A 20,286-nucleotide genomic window follows, 5' to 3' on the forward strand; every position below is an offset into this window, starting at 1 on the left:
TAATAAATTAATCTTATAATATATTAATAAAATCATTTTTGAGTACCAATTTATGATTTCAAATAATAAATTCTACTCACTCTCTCCACTAGTCATCCTGTTAAGTTGCATGAGTGAAGGCAACCCAAAAGGACCATGCTACTATCAAATCAAGTACATACCAATTATAGTTATGGGCTTAAACACCTAATCCTATATAAAGTTCATACCTTGACATCTTTCCCTCTAGATTCAAGTTCTAGGTCATATTTGGGTGATTTTGTCCCCTTTTTGGATGTTCTTGGAGTTTGAAGAACTCCAAAACATGTGGTGACTTTCCTAGATCCTTGGACTTCTGTTGATTGAGAAAAAGGACCATGATTGATGTGTTTTGTGCCGATGTTCAAGTTACAACCTCATTAAGGACCTAATGGTCATTAAATGCTAGGTCTAGCCTTGTAATGGAGTCCAAATGGATACAGTTGGAAACTTTATCCACTAAGTTAGTAAGGAGAAGTAGATCTGGAAGTATGAGCTTAGACACCTATCACCCGCTTCGATTGATCGGTCGAGGTTGTAGCGAGCAACCGCAGGTGGGGATGTCAACTCCGTATAGATCTACACATATGTATCTTGCTCCGAAGATTAACGGTTATAGTAGTGTGGGTATGCTAAGTGTTTAGACTCAGCTAATGAATAACGTTTCACTAAAAAACCCTTAACTAAAAAGTTTGTCAATAACTCTCATCCCTAACTTGATTGTGATTAAGTCACTAGGCATAATGAATTTAATTGTATAAAGTTTATAAAAGCCGAGTATGTTTGACATGTATGTAAAAGTGTAATGTGCTCGCTTTTATAAAAAAAAATGAATGTTTCAAATTAATGAACATATGTACATGTATAAATGTTGTGTACTTAAACATATAAATAAACATACATAGTAATGGCTTGAATCCTTGAAATAGTATAGAGTTTCATAAGGTGCTTATTATAATATGCAATGTCACATAAAAATCATATAATTTTGTATCATGTAGTATTTGTTGTATGAATTAGTTATTTAATGATAAAATAACCATAATACGTATACGAAAAATTTATACTAGTTTATTCGTAACAATATGGTAAATTGTTAAATAATAATATTTTTATAAACTAGATTTGTTGTATTTTCGCATAAAAGATAATATATTTTTATAAACAAAAAAATATACAGGGACATGTATTCCCCTTGAAATAATTAAAATATTAAAAAGGGGTCATAAGCACTCACCCTTGATGCGTGAACGCGGACTAGATTTGTTTTGGTGAAGTGCGATGTGAGAAACCGCAAAATTAACTGTTCCTTGCGTTTAAAACGAATCATCGAGTCTATGTATATTACCTAATAAACCAAATGGTAGTTTTAGTATTAGTTATTAAATATAGGGTGGTCTTTGTTAAAATAAATAATTGCTAGGGAAGATTTTGTAAAAAGCATCCCCAAGGGACTGATATGGTAATCCATTTTCCGAAACAGGGGGCCTAAGTGAATATTTTAAACCCAAGTTTGAGAATGGGATTAGTTTTTAGGACAATTATCCATAGAGGGTCCATTATGTTTATTTTTAATTCAAGTTTGGAAGGGGGCTGATTGGCAATATCAGTAAAGTTTGGGGTGTGTTATAATTAAAATAAATACAAGTTTGGTTGCCTGTTCAAATTGTAGATCGTGTGTTTAATTTCCAGATCGTGAAGAGGAACATCGAGACCCACTTCTCATGTTCGACTGATCATTAACGAAGGAACGGTAATAGAATTTTTCAAGGTGGCGGTGGCCGACTACTCACAGTGACCGCCAGCGGTGGTGATGACGGTTCAGCGAAGTGGCGGCAGGGGGAGGTCGACGAGACCGAATGAATGAAGAGATGAAGCAGCGAAGCTTCTTCCTGCTCCGATGGTGATGTGCGAAGGGGGAAAGGTTTGATCGGCGACGAGGGAGGTCGTCTCCGTGGTTTGACGAAGCCGAAGGGAAGAACGGGATGGGGTATGTCAGCGGCGTCGTCGCGGTAGGAAAGAGGTTGAGGGATCAAAGGGGGCTGTCGCCTCCCGTGTTTGCTCTGGGGAAACACCCACTTCGGTCGGTTTTGCTCTCGGAGGTTGAAAAGGTGAGTGGACGGGGATGCTCTGGCGGCTCTCCTAATCTTCTTTTTATTTATTTATTTATTTTTGTTGATAGAAATCAATGGAGGATAAAAAAACAGATGTTTGGGATTGTTTTATGTTTGATAGGAAATCGATGGCTGTTTGTAGAGTGTTTGGGTTCGTTGTTTTCACAGGAAATGTGAGAAATGAGAACAAATGGGAAACTGCCCTCTTTTTTTTCTCTTTTGTTCTTGTTTTGAAAGAAATCGATGAAGGGTAAGAGGCTTGTTTCGTTTGGTGTTTGATTTTTGACAGGGAAGTGAAGGAGAAGAAGGATGAGTGTTAGATTGAGGGTGGAGTGGGAAGAAGGACGAGGGGGTGTTTGGGATTATTTTTAAGGCTAAAAGTCCTTTTTAAAAATGACTTTTTGGCTAGTGATTTTTTCCAAAAAAAATCTTTAAAATGTGTTTGTATTTGTTTTTAGGGTAAAAGTTAAATTTCCAGGTTAAAAAGTCCTCAAAGTCACAAAAAGATAGAATTTTGTGACTTCAAAAGTAATTTTTCATTCTACACAAAAATTTATTTTAAAAGTTCTTTTTCATTACTCAAACATCTTTTGGCCATTTTTTAACTTTTTGGAAAAGTTAAAAAGACAAAAGTTGTTTTAAAAGCAATCACAAACACCCTTTGAAAGAGGTTTGTTCCCCTCTTGGACGTGTTCCTGGCATCCAATGAAGGACAAACATGAGAAGCAAAAATATTTACGTGTGATTTTGTTTAAGCCGAAGGTTAGAAGCAACACTATGAGTTGTACAAAAATTGGTAGTGTATAAGTCTCATCCTTGTTTGGCTGTCAATTTAAGAGTAAAGATTATAAGTTTTATGTTAATATTTTGTATAATGTATTTGTTTCAATATGTGGGTAATGTGTGTATTTGATTTAAATAAGTATGTATTTGCGTATGGATTTATTGATTGGTATGGAAGCATAATATACACTCTTGTTGTATGTATTTGTATGTATACCTCAATTTTCGTGTCCTAATGTCGATTCATATAAATTTTCTAAAAGTTCTTGCTTAATGTTCAGGTCATGGTGATTCCAAAAATGCAGACTGAATTGAATTTTGTTATACTGATCTTCGTGAAATGATGTTTAAAGTTTCGCGTTTAACTAAGCTGAAAATGTCTGATTTTTTACTTTTATAAATATTTTTATAAAAATATTTCAAATATGAAAATAAATATTAGACTATAGCCTGAGTCCAAAAATATTTTTCGAATTTCCATTTGAGGCGTGCAAGTCCCTCAACGGATAGAAACGATTTTAGCGATTTTTAAGAAAATCAGTATAATATTGGTTTTGCATTCTTAAAACGGTTGTATCTTTTGCATACGAACTCTGTTTTTGACGTTCTTTATATTTTCATAATCAAGGAATCATGAACCATGAGACTAGAATGTTAGCTTTGCTCACAACTGCTTATTACGAAAATTTAGTTTTTCAGACGCATTTATAAGGTTGCAGTTTGAGCTGTTTGATTTGTTTTCCATATTAAATATTTGTAAGTAAGATACTATTTGGTATCTTACAATAGTTGAAATAAACTCATTTATTTCACATAAGATGCTCTAAAACTCAATGAGTCAAATTACCAAAAGACTTACTATGAACTTGACCGTTCACAGTCTTTGACTTAAATTCTGGGATGTCACATTACCTCAACGTTTAGGGAATTTCGTACCGAAGTTATTATGTTCTAGAATATTTTGTTCGACTATTATTTTGTTCTACTAGTATTTCATTCCATTAGTGGATATCTACGAGAGTTCCATTGGGCGTTTACTACAGGAATACGGATTTGTTTGAGGCTTTTGATTTCCTTGATCCATGATCTTCACCGGTTCCTTCACGAAGTGAAGTTTAGTGTTGACCTGGATCTCATCGAGAGGAAAGACAAGGTTCTTATTAGAGAGACGGTTTTGAAATTATATACGTAGGAGGTGTCGTGAACTTTGTTTAGTTCTTGAGGTAACATGAGTTTGTAAGCCATCAAACTAATCCTTGCTAGGATTTCAAGAGGTCCGATGCAACGGGGGTTTTGTTTACCTCGTTTTGCTTATCTAATGACACCTTTCTATACTGCGGCCTTTAGTAGGACACGGTCTCTTACTTTGAATTCTATGGGTTTGTGTCTCGTGTCTTCGTAGCTTTTCTGATGGTTATGTGCGGCCTTTAATTGTTCCTTTGCCTGAACACTCTTTTTCGTTGTTTCATGAATGATATCAATACAAATATGTATATTATCTCTAGCTTGCTTTCTATCCAATTGAGTATTCCTAACTTCTGCCAAGCATATCAGGGGACAAAATCTACTTTCGTATATGGCCTTGAATGGAGTGGCCTTTACGCTAGTTTATTAACTGTTATATGGAAAACTCAACTAGTGGTGAGTGCGTATCCCATGAATTGCTGAAGTATATCACCCAAGCACGGGGCATGTATTTCAGAGTTTTTATCGTCCTTTCACTTTGTCCATCTGTTTGATATGATATGTTGTACTCATGTCTAGCTTGGTACCTAAGGACCACTGCAATGATTGCCAAAATATGGAAGTGTGTATGATATATCGGTCCGAGATAATAGATATTGGTATACCATGTAGCCTGACTATCTCCTTCAGATAGGTCCCGGTGAGTTTTTCCACTTCCATTCTGGAATTGGCGGTTTTTGTAGTAGACCAAATGGCTTTTGGTACTCTGCTTTGACTTTGGAGCAATTCAAGCATTTACTAACATGGATGGCAATCTCGTGCCTTCATGTGGAGCCACCAATTAAGCTTCTTCAGATCGAGATACATCTTATCTGATCCGGGATGTATCGAATATCTCGATTTATGAGCTTCATTTAAGACTAGACTTCTGACTTCACCAAACTTTTGGGATCCAAATTCGGTTCATGAAATATCGTGTTCCGTCTCTCTTGAGGTCGAACTATTTTCCTATAACTCGCATGTTTTCCTCCACGATATTCCGGGGTTTGACTGCTTCTAGTTGAGCACCTCAAATTTGGGTGGTGAGATTGGAGTGGATGGTTAGGGTTAGAGCCTTTTCACGAAGAGGCTTTGCTCGCTCTTTCCTGCTTAAAGCATCTGCCATGACATTTGCTTTACTAGAGTGATAACGAATTTCACATTCATAATCATTTAGTATTTCGACGCACCTTCGTTGTCTCATGTTGAGCTCTTTTTGGTTGAAGAGGTGTTGGAGGCTTTTGTGGTCGGCGAACAGGACACACTTCGTTCCGTAGATGTAATGTCTCCAAATCTTTAAGGCAAACATTACAACTCCCAACTCTAAGTCATGGGTAGTATAGTCGGTCTTGTTTGGCTTGAGTTGTTCGGATACATATGCAATGACTTTATTCCTTTGCATCAGCACACATCCCAATCTTTGGCGTGAGGCGTCGCTGAATACAACAAAATCTTATGTTCCCTCTGGAAGAGACAAAATTGGTGCACTGCATACCACTTGTTTCAATTTCTGGAAGGTAGACTCTTGTCTGTCTCCCCAATCGAACTTTTTGTCTTTTTGGGTCAGTGCGCTGAGAGTCTTGGCTATTTTGGAGAAGTTCTCGATGAATCTCCGCTAATAGTGCGCTGATCATCAAGCTCTTTAACTTGATGTTCATCACATGCATCATGGTTCGTAGACCATGCATGGATATATTTTGTTCATAGTGATGTTTTCAAATGAATAACTTGAATACATAAGGTAGATGAACCTTTAAAACTTGTAAAAATTCGTATTTTAGTGTTTCACATAGGTTTTGGTCCTTGGATTTCACCATTAAACAACATGCATGTTGTTTTTGGGTGAAACCCTACCACCATCATCATCAAACTCGAAATTCCATGGATATGTTCATAAAGAATGGTGTAGAAGAAGGAGAAGTGCAAGAAAAACCTTTAAAACAAGAAAGAAAGTGAAGGAAGATGAAGGATTTTCATGATTACCTTGAAGAACAACCTTAGAAGATGAAGATTTGAAGGTTGAGAGGTGTTCTTGGCTGGAGAATTTCGTGGCTTTGAGAGAGAGAAGAGAGTGTTTTAGTGTGGTGAAGAGTGGAGTGAGAGAGAGAGAGAGAGAGTGTGTGTGAAGAGAGGGACATGAAGTGTAAAAATGGACTTAATGATTGAAGTTTTAGGGAAAAGAGAGCATGGGAGAGAGTATGGACGAATTTTATGAGTATAGAGAGGTCCTCTCTCTCCTAATTCACATTTATAGCAACAGTGTTACCAAAAGTTTGGGCAATTTTGGAAACTGTTTTATATTTATCTCCATTTTTGTTAGAATAAATGCACAAAAATCATAAAATGGAGTTAAACTATTTAGAAACTCATTTCTATATTTTTCTCAGCTTAAGTATATTTAATTGAAGTAATATAAAAAGTTTAGGAATTTTTATCATCTGTATGCTATTTTTAACGAATTTATATTGTTATGAAGGCTTAAAAATTTGGAAAAATAGTTAAACACATCAAAAATTCAAGGGAAAACTTGTGGAAGACCTCTACTGTATTTGGAATGAAAATGTAAAATTTGATGAATTTTGGAAACTGTTTGATAATATTTTTGGATTTTTGGAGTTTAAAACACATTTAAATGAGTTGAAATACCCTCAATTAATATTACAAAAATCTGGAAAATAATATCCAAAATTATCTTAATCACATTAGCTATAAAATATCACCATTTCGGAAAAATTGTTACCCATTCGATATAAAACCAATATTAGAACAAAAATTTGGCATTTCTCTATATGTAGAATTTAGTATATTAGAATTAGATTTCGACATAGAAACTCACTAGCATGTGTTTGATGTCGTAGGATCCCGGTAGTAAGGCGTTGGTGTATTCCGAGGAACTACTTGTAGCTACTTGAAGCATTGTGAGTATTCACGCACTCCCCTATTTTCGGTTTTTATGTTTTGGGGTGGAAAAGCATGTCCGAAAATCTATTTATTGTTCGTTGTGTTTAAATTGATTTGTATCAAAATTGATTGCTATATTTTGCTATGTATGTTTATGAAACTTGAAACATGAGACCTTATCGTCTTAAGTCCATTCCCTTATACTTTAATCCAACCATTAACTCTTTGAGCCAATGGTCGTTATGGATAGCGCTATTAGGAATTGACAACTCCTCACTCACCCGATTGCTTGAGTGCATGATACCATATTAATCTATGGAACGATAAGCATAGATCTTGATAGGGCATCAGTCATAGGCTTGGTTGTGAACTCATTGTTTGCTCATGTACATACAATCTTGTTATTTATTATAGCAATAAACTTTGTTTCTCATTATAGCAATGTACTTGTATTTATGGAAAGTTTTATACCAAATCTTGATTTTGTAAACTTGTGAACTCACCAACTATTTTCATAGTTGACCCTTGTTTTACATGCTTTTTCAGGAAATAATTAGTAAGTGGGTATAAAGATTCATCATCATAGAGCATGCTGCATCGTGTGGAAGTTATTTTATGAAGTTATCTTTTGAACAATGTTATTTTGGAAAAACTTGTATTTTGTTTTCTTAATTATGGGTTGTAAACTTTTAACTATTTCTATGGTGATGTATCTTTATCTTTTGCAATGAAACCTTTATCGTTGTCATATCTTGCGTTTCCGCTTTAGTGGGGTGTGACAGAAATGGTATCAGAGCTAAAGTTATAGAGAACATCAGTTTTCTTTTAAGAAAACACAACCTATAACCAAAATTTAAAAATTTTCTTTTACATTGAACATACTACTAATGTAATTATGTAATTAGGTCGGGAGTTGTATTATTGGACCTCAATTAAACATAGCCTGATCACCTATGTTTAATTAAGGAAAATTATGTACAAAGCTTAAGCTAATTACAATGGGAAAATGTTCAACCAAATTTTCATGAAAACTTTATTTCAAAAATTAAAAGGTGAATTTTGGTGTGTGTAAGCATTGCATATTATAGGCATTCATTGTTATTTATTTCATAAGTCATTAAAACTATGTCTCAGTCCACTATGTCGACATCGTCATCCTCTCGTGCTACCCCCTCGGCTGATGAGTCCGGCTATGTCACTGTTATCCCTCGACGTGATCCTCCCACCTCTGTGGAATAAGACCCCTCGGAAGACACGAAAGACACGGGAGACTCGATGGAGATCAGCAGTGACATCGCCCCGAGTCGGCAACGCGAGGCATCGCTTGTATCGGTGTTACCACAGCCGCCACCCTCCGGGCCTCGTATCCGACACACTGCAAGGAAGAACATCTCTAGGCCCGTGGGGATATCATTCGATGGAGCAGGACCCAATAGGGTAGGACCCAACATGACAGGACCAAGAGCACCCCCACTACATCGAGTCATAGGGATACCTATCAGGCAGTCAGGTATGACCCCGGAGGAGTCCCGAAGAATGCAGTGGATGACAGCGGACCTACAGCACAATCTCGCTGTGATAGCTGGGCATCAGGAGGTTTTGGATGAAGTGATGACAGGAATGGACATCCTGTTTCAGCATTCGATGGAGGCTGCTGATACTGCTAGTGCTGCTAGACGAGTGGCAGGTCGTGCGATGAACGCATGTTATGTGTTTGGAGGGTTGTTACTGATCATGATGTGGATGTTTCTTGTTGGGATAGCGATTCATATTTAGTTCTGATTTCGGTATTTTATTTTATTTTGTCAAGAAATGAAAACCCATGTTGGGTGTCTTTTGGGAGAAACATTAAAACTTTATTTTGGGAATGATGTATCGTTTTGGTATTAAAACTATTTCGTATGGTTATGAAAAAGATAATTTTATGTTTGAAAACTTTTACCATGATATCAAACCCTAGTTTTTATTTAGTCAATTGTTGAGTAAAAAGATTTTTATTCTTTCTTACTTTTCTCAAATCTATATGCATAGTAATAATGTAAACTGTTAATTTGTCAACACATATGGTTTTAAAAGAGGTAGTGAATCAGACATTATACATTATTTTATATATATATATGTATTTTTTTCTTTCTCTCTTGTGTCTTAGAACCATGGCAGGAAGGCCTAATCGCAGGCACCCACAGAACGAAACACCCGATGTTGCTCAATTGGTAGCACAACAACTCATGGCAGCAATCCCAAACATTGTTACTCAAGTAACTGCGGGTCTTAATTCTAACCAAGGAACTAGAGGAGGATATCAGGGAAGCAATGAAAGAGAATGCAACTACAAGTCCTTTATGGCCTGTAAACTTAAGGAATTCCATGGAAAGGAAGGTGCAGTCGGGTTGCTGAAATGGATTGACACCATGGAGTCGGTCCTACACATTAGCAAATGCGTCGAACGCAACAAAGTTGAGTATGCAACTTGTCTACTCCAGGATAGGGCATTGACCTGGTGGAATACCTTAGTGTAAACACAAGGCCGTGCAGCGGCATATCAGCTAACTTGGGAAGACCTGAAGAAGCTACTGATAGAGGAGTATTGTCCTAAGGACGAAATTCAGAAGCTTGAATCTGAGTTCTGGAACCATTCTATGGTTGGAACACAAATAGAGAAGTACACAATGTGATTTCATGAGCTAGCAAAACTGGTACCTCACATGGTCACTCCCGAGGAGAAACGGATTGACCGCTACCTTTGGGGTTTGGCGCCTGAGATTCGAGGAATGGTTACTGCTGCTAACCCAACTAACATTCAAAGTGCAATAAGTCTAGCAAATCGACTGACCAATGATGTGATTCGAACAGGAGCCTCGATAAAGGAAAACTCTAGTAGCAAGAGAAAGTTAGAAATCAAGGAGAAAAGAAAGATGATGGTGATTCAGGGAGGAAGCTGAAAACCACAAAGAAATTCATGGTGAAAACACAGGAACAAGAGCCGGTGAGGACCCAGGAACGAGGGCAGTACCTTGGGTTGTATCCAAAATGCGATAAGTGTAACTTCCATCACAAGGGAGCTTGCCCTGTGTGCCAAAAATGTAACCAAACAGGTCATTACCCGAAGTATTGTAAGCTGAATAAGGATGGAAAAAGGGCATGTTACGAGTGCGGGAGTACTGATCACCTCCGTAATGCTTGTCCCAAACTAAACAGGGGGCCTGGTAATAACGGACAAGACCAGGCTAGGAAAAATTTCCAAGGAAATCAAGGTGGGCAGCCAAGAGGTGTAGCCTTTGTGATTGGTGCAGAAGAAGTTCGTCAAAACCCTGAAGTGATTACAGGTACGTTCCTCCTAAACAATCACTTTGCATCTGTAATATTCGATGCGGGAGAATATAGGAGTTTCGTTTCTTTAGCATTTAGACCATTAATTGACTTGAAATCGAGAAAAATGAGGAATACTTATGCTATTGAACTTGCTTATAGGTATGAAATTAGGGCTAATGAAATAATTCCAGGTTGTACTTTGAACTTAGCTGATAAACTCTTTAGCATTGACCTAATTCCCATAGAGCTAGGTAGTTTTGATGTAATAGTAGGAATGGATTGGTTATCCAAGAATAGAGCGGACATTGGTTGTTATGAGAAAGTCATTAGGGTACCTCTCCCCAATGACGAAACCCTTATCATACACGGTGAGAAGCCAGGAAGAAGTTTAAACATTGTGTCAAGCATGAAGATTCACAAGTACCTGAAAAAGGAATTCATGTAGATCCAGTTAAGATTGAGGCAATCAAGAAGTGGGAAAACTCCAATTACCCCAAGAGTTAAGCGCCATTCACGACACATTCCACGTCTCCAATCTTAAGAAATGTTTAGCAGACGAAGCATTGATAGTACCTCTGGAGGAAATCACGATCAATGATAAGCTGAATTTCGTTGAGGAGCCGATAGAAATCCTTGATTGAGAGGTGAAACAACTCAAGCAGAGTAAGATTCCGATTGCGAAAGTTCGATGGAACTCGAAACGCGGGCCGGATTACACCTGGGAACGTGAGGACTTCATGAAGGAAAAGTATCCACAACTTTTCCCATGCGATGACAAACGATGGCATAGAATGAATTTCGGGATGAAATTCTTTTTGAGTGGGGATACTGTGACAACTGTCAAATTCAGGACATTCTCGGACTCATGCATCTTTTTATAAACCATATATGCACATCATGCTATGGACTAGTAGTATAAATTAGTTCATAATCTTGTAGAAACTAGGATCCAACAAAAATCTAGGACTAATATACTTGACTCTTACGATTCTAGTAAGTTGTCTAGCTACTGTAGGAAATGTCAAATACCCGAATTAGAACGAACTCCAAACATTTGTTACAATTGAAAAAGAGTATAAAACCTTAAAAATAAATTAAAATCTTCTAATTTCATTTCATTATGATAGTAAATATCTAACAAAGTTCCAAAAGCCCTAAAGAGCCCAAAAATCCAAATTTATAAACTTTAAAATCTAAAAACTCTATAAGATTTGTTATGAACCTCATTATATCAAATTTAAATAATTAAGTTATGGGATATAATGAAAGACATAAAAATTTAATTATCAAACATTAATCATAATTTATTAGTTAAAAACAAAGATTTTTAATAAATCAAGAATTAAATAAAGAAGCCTTTTTATAAAAATTGGGATTTTATAAAAATTAAGGGGAAATTATATAAATGTGAATTAGGAGAGAGAGGACCTCTCTTATACTCATAAAATTCGTCCATACTCTCTCCCATGCTCTCTTTTCCCTAAAACTTCAATCATTAAGGCCATTTTTACACTTCATGTCCCTCTCTTCACACACACACACACTCTCTCTCTCTCTCTCACTCACTCCACTCTTCACCACACTCAAACACTCTCTTCTCTCTCTCAAAGCCACGAAATTCTCCAGCCAAGAACACCTCTCAACCTTCAAATCTTCATCTTCTAAGGTTGTTCTTCAAGGTAATCACGAAAATCCTTCATCTTCCTTCACTTTCTTTCTTGTTTTAAAGGTTTTTCTTGCACTTCTCCTTCTTCTACACCATTCTTTATGAACATACATGAACATATCCATGGAATTTCGAGTTTGATGATGATGGTGGTAGGGTTTCACCCAAAAACAACATGCATGTTGTTTAATGGTGAAATCCAAGGACCAAAACCTATGTCAAACCCTAAAATACGAATTTTTACAAGTTTTAAAGGTTCATCTACCTTATGCATTCAAGTTATTCATTTGAAAACATCACTATGAACAAAATATATCCATGCATGGTCTACGAACCATGATGCATGTGATGAACATCAAGTTAAAGAGCTTGATGATCAAAGTACATTGTTAATAGTGCATGTAAATGGTTTTATTAATAAGAAAATCTAGATATCCTTTTCTGGTCGAAATAAAATTTCCTCAGATTCCCAGTAAGATGATATGAGCATCTGGAAAATTTCAAGAGTTTTTATCATTTATTTCGTTTAATAAATTTATTACAAGATAACAAGACCATAAATCATTTAAAATACTTTCTGAGGTCTATAAATCCTAGGTAAATTTGTGGATGACCCCTAAAGTAAATGACGACATCTCAGTGAGTTTCATCGATTTTGTTACTGTTTTCTATGGTTTTGAATTTTCTTTTTCTTTAATACAAATAAATCATAAAACCACTTTAGGGAATGTGAAAAGGCTATCTAGTATTTTTCGCAGATCCTACTGCATGTGTAATAATCACAAAAATATTTTCAGAATTTTTCATAATGCATATCTAGTTTTCTCTGATTTTGGTATTTATAATGGACTAATAATGGAAAAAATAGTTCTATTCATTCAAAATTCATGAAAATTTACCAGAAGATCTTATACTATATTATAACTATAAATAAAAATTTGGAGGATTTTTACATTCCATATACTATTTTTCTTCTATTTTCTAAGATTAAATACACTTAAATCCACAAAATCGGATTATAGTGTATAAAAATCACCATTAGTATTTTTCTCTGATTATGTACACTGTAAATCAAGTTTACAAAAAATTTCGTAATTTAAGTTAACTGTATGGTAATTATTCACTAATTAATGAATATTCAAGAGAATAAAACAAAGAAAAATAGAAAAACATATTGAAAAATATCTTTTATATTTTTACCAGCTTATACATATATAGCAACAGTGTTACCAAAAGTTTGGGCAATTTTGGAAACTGTTTTATATTTATCTCCAATTTTGTTAGAATAAATGCACAAAAATCATAAAATAGGGTTAAACTATTTAGAAACTCATTTCTATATTTTTCTCAGCTTAAGTATATTTAATTGAAGTAATATAAAAAGTTTGGGAATTTTTATCATCTGTGTGCTATTTTTAACGAATTTATATTGTTATGAAGGCTTAAAAATTTGGAAAAATAGTTAAACACATCAAAAATTCAAGGGAAAACTTGTGGAAGACCTCTACTGTATTTGGAATGAAAATATAAAATTTGATGAATTTTGGAAACTGTTTGATAATATTTTTGGATTTTTGGAGTTTAAAACACATTTAAATGACTTGAAATACCCTCAATTAATATTACAAAAATCTGGAAAATAATATCCAAAATTATCTTAATCACATGAGCTATAAAATATCACCATTTCGGAAAAATTGTTACCCATTCGATATAAAACCAATATTAGAACAAAAATTTGGCATTTCTCTATATGTAGAATTTAGTATATTAGAATTAGATTTCGACATAGAAACTCACTAGCATGTGTTTGATGTCGTAGGATCCCGGTAGTAAGGCGTTGGTGTATTCCGAGGAACTACTTGTAGCTACTTGAAGCATTGTGAGTATTCACGCACTCCCCTATTTTCGGTTTTTATGTTTTGGGGTGGAAAAGCATGTCCGAAAATCTATTTATTGTTCGTTGTATTTAAATTGATTTGTATCAAAATTGATTGCTATATTTTGCTATGTATGTTTATGAAACTTGAAACATGAGGCCTTATCGTATTAAGTCCCTTCCCTTATACTTTAATCCAACCATTAACTCTTTGAGCCAATGGTCGTTATGGATAGCGCTATTAGGAATTGACAACTCCTCACTCACCCGATTGCTTGAGTGCATGATATCATATTAATCTATGGAACGATAAGCATAGATCTTGATAGGGCATCAATCATAGGCTTGGTTGTGAACTCATTGTTTGCTCATGTACATACAATCTTTTTATTTATTATAGCAATAAACTTTGTTTCTCATTATAGCAATGTACTTGTATTTATGGAAAGTTTTATACCAAATCTTGATTTTGTAAACTTGTGAACTCACCAACTATTTTCATAGTTGACCCTTGTTTTACATGCTTTTTCAGGAAATAATTAGTAAGTGGGTATAAAGATTCATCATCATAGAGCATGCTGCATCGTATGGAAGTTATTTTATGAAGTTATCTTTTGAACAATGTTATTTTGGAAAAACTTGTATTTTGTTTTGTTAATTATGGGTTGTAAACTTTTAACTATTTCTATGGTGATGTATCTTTATCTTTTGCAATGAAACCTTTATCGCTGTCATATCTTACATTTCCGCTTTAGCGGGGTGTGACAACACTCAACTACTAGGAGATACGGGCCCCACCCACACTCGGCTAGTCATGCAAATAACATACAAGTATGTCACACCCGAAAACCGGAACGGCGGAAACGTTCTGGGGTGGAGGACGTCATGTCAAGTATCACAACACATGCAGTATAGTAATCAAAGTACAACAATCATTGCATTAATAGTAATAGTTTTACATAGTTTACATTTAGCAACAACAACAAAAGTAGATATGGGAAATAACATAAGCTGCAGCTTGGTACTAGGCTGACTTCGCAAAAGCTCCCGGAGTGTACCTGTCTACTGATGACCTGAGCATACAAGTTATTTTGAAAGAGAGTATCAGCATTTTAATGCTGGTGAGTTCATAAGTATTTTAATGACATTGATATAAATACATGTTTTCTTCAAAATAATCTCATTAGATGATGGTGGTTTGAGTTTGTAGAGTATTAGAATTCCTTCTAGAAAATCCCATATTTTCTAATAAAAGTAGTCTTCTACCAAGACCCGATTGTTTTATTGTTTAAGGAGTATTTTCCCTCAAAAGTTACTATCATTATCAGAATATAGTTTATACTTTAATGAATACGTGAAAAGATCACAAGTGAAAGTAATATGGAAAATAATGCTTTACTTCAGCAATGACGTTGTTGTTTATAAAGTAATAAAATACAAACTCCAGGTGGTATTAAATGGATAATACACCTCGGGGAGTCTAAAGTAGTAAAATACAGACTCCAGGTAGTATTAAATGGACAATACACCTCGGAGAGTCTAAAGTAATAAAATACAGACTCCAGGTAGTATTAAATGGACAATACACCTCGGAGAGTCTAAAGTAGTAAAATACAGACTCCAGGTAGTATTAAATGGGCAATACACCTCGGAGAGTCTAAAGTAGGCTTTAATCCTAAGTAGGTTAGTTTAAAGGTTTAAAATGTGGCCTAGTGTATAACTAGGAAAATATATCATGGTGGTTTTATATGTAGAAAAATACTGTGATAATACTTACCTTAAAGCCATGAACTATAAGGTAAATGTAAAGATACTCGTAACCATACTGATTGACGGATGTAAACACGACGACCTGCTGGCGTCGAAATGAATGTGACATTTGTCACCCCTTGGCTTGGTCGGCCGGGACTGTAGCTAGCAGTCAGGATGTGGGATGGTCTGTCCCGTATAGATCTATACACACAATGCCCGCTCTCCCTCCAGGAGACTCTGGTTACCACTCGACAACGGTGAAATCCGCGTCATGAGGATGTATCTCGTGTTTTGATTTCTATAAACCTTTCTTTTTACTAAAAGTATAAGTTTTCAGAATATAGATATAACTAAGTTCTCCTTCATGAAAGTTATGGTTGGTTTCTAAACTATACTTATTATAGTTTACTCGAGAGGTTATCTAGATGCCTTTGCCACCCAAAGGTGTTGAACTGGAATAAGAGTATTAACATCTTACCAGATATACATAATATATAACTACGACTTCAACGACACTCGGACAAATAACCGGATGCTCTAAGTCCACAACCAAACAAGGAACATGAAATAAAGCGGGTTATCAGTCCTAAGTCCTTCAAACCCTACTTATATAACTATATCTAATCTATCAAGAATATAAGTTTAAAAGACTTTGATGAAAGCTTAATAATGTAAAAAGGGATTTTTGTACTTTAAAAGAGATTTGAAAACAAGATTTGAAAACCTTTAGCTGAATAAAAACAGTTTAACATGCAAAAATCTATTTGCTAGACAGTTATTAATCACATGATTGATATAATAACTTATCAGATCAACTTGTATTCCCCCCCATAAAAGTGTTTAAAAGCATTTAAAAGGTTAATTAAGGGGTATGAACTCACCTGAGGTGGGTGATTCAGATGAACGGATAGTATAGGATGCTAAGTGTCAAGTGAGGACTTGAACACACACGCGAATCCTATTGAACATGTAATGATACATTTATGTATCTAATTAGTCATTTAATAACTAATTAAGTAAGTTAAGACACCCTAATACATGGAAACACTTTGCTTCAAGTGCTAGGAGTACTAAAGGGTTGCATATAAAGAGAGTATGGCCTCACATTGGAGTTTACTCCCTATATGGTAGCACCATATGGGTTTACGGTTTTGGGACCATTTCCCCCATGAGTTTACGGCCGTAACTCATGGCAATGGTGTCATTGGGTGTTTTAAGGTCCTAAACCACACAAGAAAGTAAGCTAGACTCGAATCCAAGGCTTAGGAAGTGACTAGGGCTCGAAATGGCCCTTTGTTGGAGTTTACGGTCCTTGGACCACCCCTTGGGAGTTTACGGTCATAAACACATGTGTTTACGGTCGTAAACCCATGAGTTTACGGCCGTAAACTCATGGTTACCCAACCATTTCGTGTTTTGGTGTTTCTAGCTCATGCATGCAAGGTTCTAGTCCTTTATACAAGCCATAGAAGGTGTTAGGGACATCAAAACACCATTTGGAGGTGTTTACGGTCTAAGGAGATCTCCTTGAACCGTAAACACATATGTTCTTGGGGATTTTGATGTTCTTCAAGAGTTTAACATGTATTCTAAGCAAACAACTAGTTAGGAGGAGTGTACTTACTTATAGGAGGCTTGTAGGAGTGTTTAAGGGCCAAAAACACTAGTGTGTGTTCTTGGTGTTCTTGGTGTTTTGAAGAACACTTGAAGATCTAAGAAAAGAGGAGATTTCCATGGATGAAATCGAGTATAAACACTAGATAAAGTGTTATATGAACGAATCAAGGAAGGAAACACTTACATTTTGGCAGATTTGAAGAGATGATATTATGATAGTTGAGAGAAAGGTTGGGTGTTCTTGAAGTTGGAAGTGTAAAATGAAGGAGTGGGGAGTAAACTAATGCTATATGCATGAGTTCAAGGTGAAGAGGAGTTTACGGCCCAAACTCCTCTTGTTTGGCCGTAAACACCACACTAAGGTGTTGGTTGTTTTATTGTTACACATTGCTCCAAGAAAGCACTTCCATTTATTTGATCGTTTGACGAAAATTAAAATAAAAACACTCAAACGGACTTAAAACCGGCCAAAAATGTACTGGGATGAATTTGACTATTATTTGATGTGCCTGACTACGGAGTTTATACAAATGAAAATTTCGGGTTGTCACAAAGTATCACACAGACAACAAGTATAACTAAGCATATAAATCTATATTATATCGTGCTATCTATGAGATACGGGCCCCGCCCACACTCGGCTACTGAACATATCATATATACGGGCTGACCTTGGTGTCGTAGTGTTACACCCCCAAACCAGAACGGCGGAAATGTTCGGGGGTGGAGGCCGTCATGTCAAGTATCACAACACATGCATTATAGTAATCAAAGTACAACAACCATTGCATTAATAATGTCTTAGTTTTTACATAAGTGTTCAAACACTAGATGGTAAACATCACAACTAGATATAGTAAAAGACAAAAGACGCAACACGGTACTAGGCTGTCTTCTCAAAAGCTCCGGAAGTGTACCTGTCTACTGGATTCCTGATAATACAAGTTATTTTGAAAGAGAGGATCAACATTTAAGCTGGTGAGTTCATAAGCATATTTATAACTCAAATCCGTTTTCTCGTTATTTGATAAGGTAAACACGTTTTTCCCAGAAAATCCTATATTTTCTGATGTATTATACGGTAAGCAAAAGGGTGAAAGTTTTTGGTTCTTAAGTGGTATACTGTATTATAGTTTACATAAAACCATAAAGAAAAGGCGTTTTCCAATACGAAAATAGTATTTCCGTATTTAAACTGGTAAAATATTGTATTATAGTTTTATAAAGATAAAACTATGTGAAGTTTTACTTATTCATACACTAATCATTTAATTCAATATCAAAGTGTGAGTTATTACAACCATACTATGACTAAATGGACTGAACACGACGTTCTTCATGCGTCGCAAAAGCTACAAAATTTGTCACCACAGGTCTGCCGACCTAGCTGTTGCAAGCAGCACTGATGCGGGATTGTCCGTCCCGTATAGATCTATACACAATTGTCACGCTCCCACTCAAGGAGATTCTGGTTATAATTTCAGGGCTTTTGTTGGTACTTGGAAAAGTACATGAATGTAGTCTCACAAGTGCTATATTGATGATTATGTATAGAATATTGATAAATTACTAGGTAATAAATACTCAGTAGGTCAGTTTCATAAACTATATAAGATATAGTTTATATGGTTGTTTTCTGAAGAATGTTTTCTACTCGTTTTCCGTTAAATACTCTATTTGATTTCTGTTAAGTACAAATGAATGAGTTCTCTAAACTATACCTATTATAGTTTAACTGTGGTAAGAATCGGTAATACGGTTATTTCAGAAAGTTCACTGTTTGTACCAAATAGTACCAAACAGTTAGAAAACCCTTTTATATTTATATAAATGTAATATTTATATAATTGTGATTAATTAGACCTTCAATTATATAACTTTACCCCAAGCCCACAACCAAACAAGGAACAGGAAATGGGGTCAAATTATATATTCTAAATCTCTTGAATCCAAATTATATAATTTACACATATATAAATATGTAATTATAACAATTTAAAAACTTAAAAGACATTTAAAAGTATTTTAAAAGAGTTTAACAATTTTTCGAAGGGATTATCAGTGTTTAAAAAGAGTCTACATGACTTTAAATCATTTTTGGAAGTATTTGGTAATCTTTTATTGTTAACACAATATTTAAAAGCATAAGATAACCGTTTGTGTGATTCTTATCACAGGTAAATATTAACACAATATTAATTGTGTTCAACTTGTATTCCCCCCTTAAAAGCATTTAAATCATTAAAAAGGTATATTATAGGGGTATGAACTCACATGATAGGTGGTGATTCGGGCAGTGTTTCGTTTCTATAAATGATCTTTCTTGAAGAAATCGCGAGTTTCTGATAAAAAACCGGGCTTTATGCGGGCAGAGTTTCGACAGGAAAAGATTATTTTCTCGAGGACTTCGGGGCTCAGGCTTTCGTCTGAGCTTGGATATGTCACCGGGGCGTCGGGGTAATATTGAGAGGTTAAAAAGTGAGTGAAAATAGGAGAGAGGTTGTGAATTTGCAACCTAAACCCGGAGCTCTCGGTTCCTATTTATATGAGGCTGAAGCCTCGGAGTACGCGGGGTGTATGTGCGTACGCTGGGCGTATCTTACGTGCCCAGTCTACTGATCACGCGTCGAAGCTAGTACGTTGCATGGCACGCATGCGAGGGAGGGGTGGCGGAGGGTCGACGTGGCCGATTTCGGTCCTTGTTTCCGAGTACGTTGGGCGTACACTAGTACGCGGGGCATACTCCTTCGAGAATGAATATTCAAACTTCAGAAATTTATAACTTCTTCATCCGATGTCCGTTTTCATCTGTCTTTTTACCGTTGGATTTCTTTTGATAAGATCTCCGATTCTCGTTTAGGTTGTTTCAGCTAAAAATACTCGATCTTTATTTCGAGTTTCGAGTTGTGTAATGCTATGCCGATTCTTACAAAAATCATAACTTCCTCATACGAAGTCAGATTTGGACGTTCGTTTTATTTAAACTCTTGGTTTAACGTATTCTACGACTTTCATTTTGA

At 35.6% G+C, this 20,286-nt stretch overlaps 1 long non-coding RNA gene across 1 annotated transcript; it reads left to right on the plus strand.

The window, feature by feature from the left end:
• Window positions 1–1,698: 1,698 nt before the first annotated feature.
• On the plus strand, window positions 1,699–2,347 carry LOC145120538 (uncharacterized). The gene is made up of 2 exons (XR_013714237.1): window positions 1,699–2,129; window positions 2,254–2,347. It is a non-coding gene; the product is annotated as an uncharacterized LOC145120538 (long non-coding RNA).
• Window positions 2,348–20,286: the final 17,939 nt, after the last annotated feature.

Source organism: Lactuca virosa, chromosome 6 (assembly GCF_052849685.1).
Source record: "Lactuca virosa cultivar CGN04683 chromosome 6, Lactuca_virosa_CGN04683_v6, whole genome shotgun sequence".
Lineage (NCBI taxonomy): Eukaryota > Viridiplantae > Streptophyta > Magnoliopsida > Asterales > Asteraceae > Lactuca > Lactuca virosa.